At 46.1% G+C, this 7,513-nt stretch overlaps 1 pseudogene; it reads right to left on the minus strand.

The window, feature by feature from the left end:
* Window positions 1-6,248: 6,248 nt before the first annotated feature.
* LOC102829829 lies at window positions 6,249-6,698 on the minus strand (annotated as a pseudogene).
* Window positions 6,699-7,513: the final 815 nt, after the last annotated feature.

A 7,513-nucleotide genomic window follows, 5' to 3' on the forward strand; every position in this document is an offset into this window, starting at 1 on the left:
AAATAACTTTCTAAAGCAACACATTATACTGAAAATTGTTTGGAAGGAAAACTTGCCCTATCTTTAATTTATAAAATCCTTAACATTGGAGATGTGTACAACCATTAAATTATAAAATACACCAGAAGTTCTCCTTCCCCAAAATCATAGACTCAAAGTACTAAAAAGTAGTGAACTTTAACTTTGTCAAATTTTGGTATATAGCTTAGGTGAATTGACAGTAACTAAAATAATTTACTAAGTTAGTAGCCACACTAAATAAAACTGAAAATTTTAATTGGGCAAGTAAAACTTCAAAGAAATATTTTTTAAAACTCAAAGCATCTTATTCAATATGAATTTCTGTAAACTGTATAAAGGGTTTTAATATATAAATTTTTCGTGATTTTGGAAATACCACCAAGTTGAACATTTGCAGAACTAGGCTTTGGCAAACTGATTTACAAAGAAGTGACTTTCTGAGAATTGGAGTTTTCTGAATTGACCTAAAGCCGCTTTGGCTCCTCAGATGTTTCTTGCTAACGACCCTGCTCTCCTCAGTGTTCTCGATTGAGACACCTCAGCCTCTGGGTGAAGTGCCCTAGTTCTTGCCCTATATCAAAAGAGGGCTGAAGCCATTCCAGGCCTCTTCTGTAGATGGTCAGGTATAACCAGAGAGTCGTAACAACTCAGGATCCCCAGCTTCTAGATATTCCACCAAGTAAGACCCAACCAACCCTCTTAACAAAGTTGATCCAAGGACCACTTGCCAGGGCTAGGCCTGCCCCAGGAATCTCTAGGTCAATGAAACTTCCCAGGTGATACTGAAGTACTTGAATTCCTGTGCTCTTCTTTCTCCATAGTACCTCTTTCTGAGAGCTGGGGTGAGTCAAATCCTCTCTTAGGTCCTTCCTCAGATACCTTTTAGTCTCCTTGGACAATAGGGAAGAGTTTCTACTGCTTTGTTATTTCCTGTGGCCCTGTCAGAAACCTACTTTAGGAATGGACCCATTGATGAGAGGATGATTGACCTCAGCCATCCTCTCTCTTACATCCCATCTGTTCCAGCCAGATCTGCCTCCTGAGCACAGAGGGCTGTCTAAGTGGCTTCATTTCTCTTTCCTTGGCCAGAGTTTCTTGAAAATGGCAGTCATCTCCTAAACAGGAAGCCTATCCTCCTACTGGTCTGTTCACCAGACCTATAAGTCAATGCAGAACTCTTCCTCTCCATGTTGTGTTTCTAGCACAGCCTCTTTGCAGGGGGCACAGTTCCCCAGCCCCCCTGATCTTACTGATGTGTCCTTTACCTAGTGTGGCCCCTTTACCTCCCCCATTTCCTGGCAGGCTCCAGGGCTGGGCAGGCCTTGACTGGGGATCCTGATTATACTCCCAGGAAATGATGAATACTCTGATAAGAACTGACTCCCAGAGAGGGACAGACTCTGGGGATTCTCCTCCTCCTTCCTCTGTGCCCCAGCACCCACCTTCACACCCAGGGCAGTATTGTGCAACTGGGGAACTTGTCAGAAACTCGTGCTGCTCTTATTGAGCACCCACCCTATGGCAGGGACGTGCTAGGTTATGTGCTGATCACAAGAGGCAGACATGTAGAAGCCTAGACTTGACCTGCTCGACCACCTGGGCTGCCCAGAAGGTGGCTCTGAGTGATCTCTAAGGCTTTCTGCAGGCATGTGCAGGTGTTATCCTTACAGTGCCCTGTGGCCCAGGTATTATCAATCTCATTTTTCAGGTAAGGAAAGAGTTGTTACTGTTAAATGCCATCAAGTTGGTTCCGACTCATAGCCACCCTGTATAGGGTTTCCGAGGATGGGCTGTTAAATTTGAACTGCCGACCTTGTGGTTCAAACCAACCTTGCAGTCCAGCACATTGCCGGAAGTACCACACCAGGACTCACTCAAAGTCATATTGTTAACAAGTGGCAGAGCTGGGATTGAAACACTTATCTGTCTCAGTCTAAAGGTTACAGGTGAGGCCCACCCATTTAACAGAATAATCTGCAGCTACTCTGGTAGCGTAGTGGTTACGAATCAGGCTGCTAACCTCAAGGTCGGCAGTTCGAAACTACCAGCAGTTCCGTGGGAGAAAGATGAGGTTTTCTGCTCCTGTAAAGATTTATAGCCTCGGAAACCCTGTATAGGGTCACTATGAGTCAGAACCGACTCCATGGTACTTAACAACAACAACTAAAAGTAAAGTTGGAGTCCTGGTGTGGCACTGCAGGATAATGCGCTGGACTTCAAGGTCAGTTTGAGCCACAAGGTCAGCGGTTCAAACCCACAAGTCACTCCTTGGAAACCTGATACAGCGTCTCTACTTAACAACGACAAAAGCAATGTTGTGGCACTGTAGGATACCCACTTGACTGCTAACCACAAAGTTGGCAGTTCAAATCCACCAGCTGCTCCTCAGAAACCCTGTACAGGGTCACTATGAGTCAGAATTGACTTGACGGCACACTAACAACAACAGCAACAACAAAAGCAGTGAGCCCTGGTGTGGCACTGTAGGACAAGCAATGGACTGCTGACTGCAAGGTTGGCAGTTCAAACCTACTAGCTGCTCTAGCAAAACTTATACAGGGTTCCTATGAGTTGGCACTGACTTGGTGACACTTAACAACAAAACAAAATCAGTAAGGCCTGGTGAAGTGCTGTAGGATAAGCAATGTACTGTTTGTTAACAGCAAGGCTGGCAGTTCAAATCCACCAGGTACTCTTGGAAACCCTATTCAAGGCCTCTATGAATTGGAACCAGCCTGACAGACACAATAATGACAACAACTGAGGGCAGTAGTGGCACGGTGGTAGATTCCTGCCTTCCCTGTGGGAGGCCCGGTTTGGTTCCAGGCCAATGTGCCTCATACACAACCACCGTCTCTCTGTCTATGGAGGTTTGCATATTGCTATGATGTTGAGCAGAATTCAACGGAACTTCCGGACTGAGACGGCCTTGGAAGAATGACCTGACGGTCTACATCTGAAGATCAAAGCCAATGGTCCTGGGAGTGGTGCAGGCCAGGAGCATTGTGTTCTATTGCACACAGCGTGGCCATAAGCCAGGGTCAATCTAACGGCAGCTAACAACAGCAGCAAAAGCAATGAAGTGGCTCTCTCTCCTTTTTACAAGGAAAGCTGGCTACAGATTAACACTAAATAGAAAAAACAGGTTCCTGAGCCAACAGTGCCATAGCATTTTGGGGAGGAAAATAAATGTGTGTCAATGTTTGTATGCAAATGGATAGGAAACAAACAAACAAACAGGGTTTGTTCCAAAATATTTTATACATGATCTTTGAGTTGAAAATGTAAAATTTCAAAGTAAAATTTTGGGGTTTGTGGGACTCTCCATTTTGCACATTAAGAATAAAAAAATAAATAAATCCAAGCCAAACAGAAAATTTATCTGCTATCACTGTAGCTTCATAAAAGAAAGGAAATTGTAACATTGAAAATATAGGAAGAGCACTTCTCAGAATTAAAAAAATAAAAACAGAATACATTTAGGTTTGTAAAAAAAATCTGTTTCATTTCTAAACAGACCCTGGCAAAGTTCATCCTGGACCAAACCCACTTGGCATTTAGGGATCACCAAGTCCTGGTGTGGTACTGTAAGATAAGCACTGGATTGCTAACTGCAAAGTTGGTGGTTTAACCTTACCAGGTGCTCCTCAGAAACACTATACAGGAGCACTATGAATAGTAAATAACTAGACAGCACTTAACACCGCAACAATTTAGAAACTAAAGCTTTTAACACATGCCCCTAAAGAGAATGAGACTTTCTGAAGGGAATGACCTCCCCCTGAGATAGAGGACTATTTTTGCTACCCCTCACCTTCGCCTCAGGTTACCACACCAAGCCTTGTAGCTGCCTCAGCTCTATATCCCTACCTCCATCTTCCCCATCTCCTCAACTAGATCTCACATCTGTCTTCTTCTCCCCTCCCTTTTACCCTTAGAGAATGTGGCATTCCCTTCCGTACCTTTCATTTTCTGGGATACTTAGGTACCAAAAAGAGTTAAGGGCTTCACTACTAGGCAAGGAGTTAGCTGTTCAAAGCCACCCAGAGGCACCTTGGAAGATGGGCCTAGTGCCCTCTGGAGCAGTGCTACTCTGCACACATGGGGGATTGGTGGGCATGAGTTAGAACTGACTCCATGGCAGCTCCATCCTCTTACCAAACAGCCCAGGCTAAGGAGGGTTTGGCCTCAGTCCTGCAGTCTGAAAAGTGTATCGCTACAGACTGGTCTCTGGAGGGAATTGTAGTCAACTCTGAGAATATGGTTATGATGAGAAAGGTAGCAATATCTGAGGATCATAAGATATTTAAATGACACCCTAAAAATACCAAATGGGGGGAAAATTTTTATCAATATGGCAGACACACCTCAATGACCTGGCTTCCTTACTTCACTGGGCTTTGTGCTCAAGGTGGGAAACATTAGACAGGGTCTATCACTCATCTCACCACATCTGTGCTAGAATGGGGGATGGGCCGTGAGGGAAGAGCTGATTATAAAGGGTTGGGCTTGAGTATTTTGCAACAAAAACCAGGTAAGCCGGCTATGCCGCTCTCTCCACCCTGAGTTGAGAACCCATGACCTGGTACAAGCTAGAACAAGACAAAGCAAGTTATCATCAATAGTCTGAGCTAAAATTTCATTCAGTTCAAAACAAAACAGAAACAACTCATTTCACAAATGAGTAAACAGAACCCTGAGCTACTTAAATGATTTGCCCAAAGTCACACTGATGAAAATGCTGGAAAAATAATGTATGTTTTCTGAACCTCAACTCTGAGTGCTCTTTGTTTCCCTTGCTGTCCCGGAGTGTGATATCACCACTAAGTGTGTCTGTCCTTTAGCCAGTCCATTAACCTCCCTGGACCTCAATTTCTTCACCTGAAAAATGAGAAGCTTGGATGAGACAATCTCTGAAAGTTACGGCAAAACGAATCGTAGAAATGCAGAGTCATGGCAAGTTGCTAGAATTGGTCTAAATTTAAAAGTGAAAACAAGCAAACAAAATAACATTTCAAAGTGTGGCTTTGCTTGATATCAGCATGCTTTGAGCAGTTACCATCAGTCTTCCACCTCCATCTTCCTTTCTCTTTCCAAACTCCTTTCTGGTTGCACCCCTCAGACGAGAACATCTGGGAACAACTTCAGAGTCAGCTGGGACTAGGAAAGGGCCACAGTCAGAGAAGGTCTGGACAACAACAAGGTGCTGGCTCATCCAAGGTGATTTCTCACCTGCTGTTAATCTTGGGAATACCTTCCACCCCTAAGAATCTGTCTCTAAAATCTGACTGGCAGGCAACCCCGCACCTTAAGTGCCACCTCTGTAGCTCCCCTCGCTTATCACCAAGTTTCTGGTCCTTACCCACTTTTGAACTGTTCATTAAAACAGTCATTAAAGTGAAGAAGGTCTGATCCTCTACTCAACCCACCACACCTTTTTAAAAAATCTGCAAAATCCTATACCTCAAATATAGGACACATGCATACACACACACACACACACACACACACACACACACACTTTCCTTCTTTTTCTTTTTGTAGTTGAGGTTAAAGAACAGTTGGCTATTTGCAAAGTGAGACATTTCACTTGTCTTTACTTAGGTTGTGGTTCCACTTGTAGACGCTTGACTTCAACCTGTCTGGTCCCCTTTAGAAGCTCCCAGCACTGATCCTCATCCAGAAGCTCATACAGAACCGTAAACCAAAGAAATCGCTCTCTTCCACCATGATACTACTCCCAATACCATCAAAGGGAAGGCAAGAGAAGACTGTCCTCCTGAAGTTAGTGGTCCCGCTGGGGTGAATGAAAGAGAAGCATTCAAGCAAGAACTTGTACTACACATGGACTCCACATTCCTTTTATTTAAACCATCACATCTACTTGGGACTCCTCACAACAGCCCTGTGAGGTAGGGAGCACCCTATTTCCCTGCGGGGGGGATTCAGGCTCTTGGAGGTCTGCCTTTTTGTTCCTGGTTTCCCAGGATGGGGGTAAGGGGAGGGGGATGGCTCGCAGGTAGTCCTGATAGCTCAGAGTCCAGACCCAAGAGAGCATGTCTTTCTCATTTGTGAGGTAATTTCCCATCCACCAGCCCTGACCAACCCAGATTTTCCCGTTTATAGTCCCACCACAAAAGCAGTGGCCCTGAGATTGCAGCAGCAAGCAGGCAGGCTAGAGCAGAAAGAGATCAAGGCCCAGGACGCTGGGGGGCGCCAGGAGGCGCTCACTTGCTATTGAGCACGCGCACGAATTCTTCGTAGTTCACCTGCCCGTCCTGGTTCTGGTCAGCCTGTTGGATCATTTCTTTCAGCTCGTCCTGGGAAAGATCCACGCCCAGCTTGCCCAGGGCCTCCTTGAGCTCAGCCACAGTGATGTGGCCATCACCGTTAACGTCGAATTGGCGAAAAACTGTCTGCATCTCTTGCTCACTGCCCATGCCCTTCTTCCTCTTGGCCATCACTTCCAGGAACTCTTGGAAACTGATGGTACCATCGCCGTCGGTGTCCACCATGGCGATGAGTGCCTTCAACTGGTCCTCCGACATATTGTGGCCCAGGGACTGCATCACCTTGCCCAGCTCCGTGACATTGATGGTACCGTCCCCATCCGTGTCAAACATCTCGAAGGCTTGCTTGTACTCTGCCACCTGCTCTTTCGTCAGCTCCTCAGCCATTTCCTAGTTTGCTGCCAACCAGCTCGTTCTCTGCTGCTCAAAGGGCTTGACGTCCAGAGCTTAGGACCCTCTGGACCGTATGCTGAGATTTGAGGCAGCGTCTGCTACAGAACGAAGCTGCAGAGGAAACCTTGGCACGGGATGGGAACCCCCTCCTTTTCTGCAGTTGAAGCGAAGGGAGGAGAGAGAATCCCCACCCCAATGTCCTCAGGCGAAATCCTCCTCCCAGGAAGTGACAGAGCAGCTGCAGACAAGAAATGCCAGAATTGGAGAGCCAGGCCCGCCCAGGAGAGGTCAGGGAACCAGGATGAGGGGAGATAGGAGAATTGCCAGCCATTCCAAAACCATCTTGCCCATGGATCAGTTTCACTTGAAGCTGATATTCGCAAAGATTCTGACCAAGCAGAGGGCTTTAATACAGCTTCCCTGATTTTACAGAGGCTGTGAGTCCGTCAACTCTAGGGCAAGGATTTGGGATTTTGTTTAAAGCCTAGAAAGAGGCAGTTCTTCTCTGACAGGTAGGATCACTATGAGTTGAAATCAGCTCCATGTCACCTAACAACAGAAGCTGAGCCACAGACTTGATAGCAGGCCCCAGGAGAAGTGGGGAACTGCCACATTCCGATCTGTATCTAGGGCATCTGTTCACTCTGCTACCTTCTCAGGGAGCTCCTGCCTGGTCCTTGCCCTGAAGGGTAGGGCTGGTAGAATTGAGCCTGCCAGGATGGAACCGTGGGCTCATCAAAACTCCAAATCAAAGTGGTGGACAAGTCTACAGATAGAGGATGTAGCTGGTTGACTTGAGCTTCTTCTAC

The sequence above is a fragment of the Chrysochloris asiatica genome, unplaced genomic scaffold, assembly GCF_000296735.1.
Source record: "Chrysochloris asiatica unplaced genomic scaffold, ChrAsi1.0 scaffold00050, whole genome shotgun sequence".
NCBI classification, from domain to species: domain Eukaryota; kingdom Metazoa; phylum Chordata; class Mammalia; order Afrosoricida; family Chrysochloridae; genus Chrysochloris; species Chrysochloris asiatica.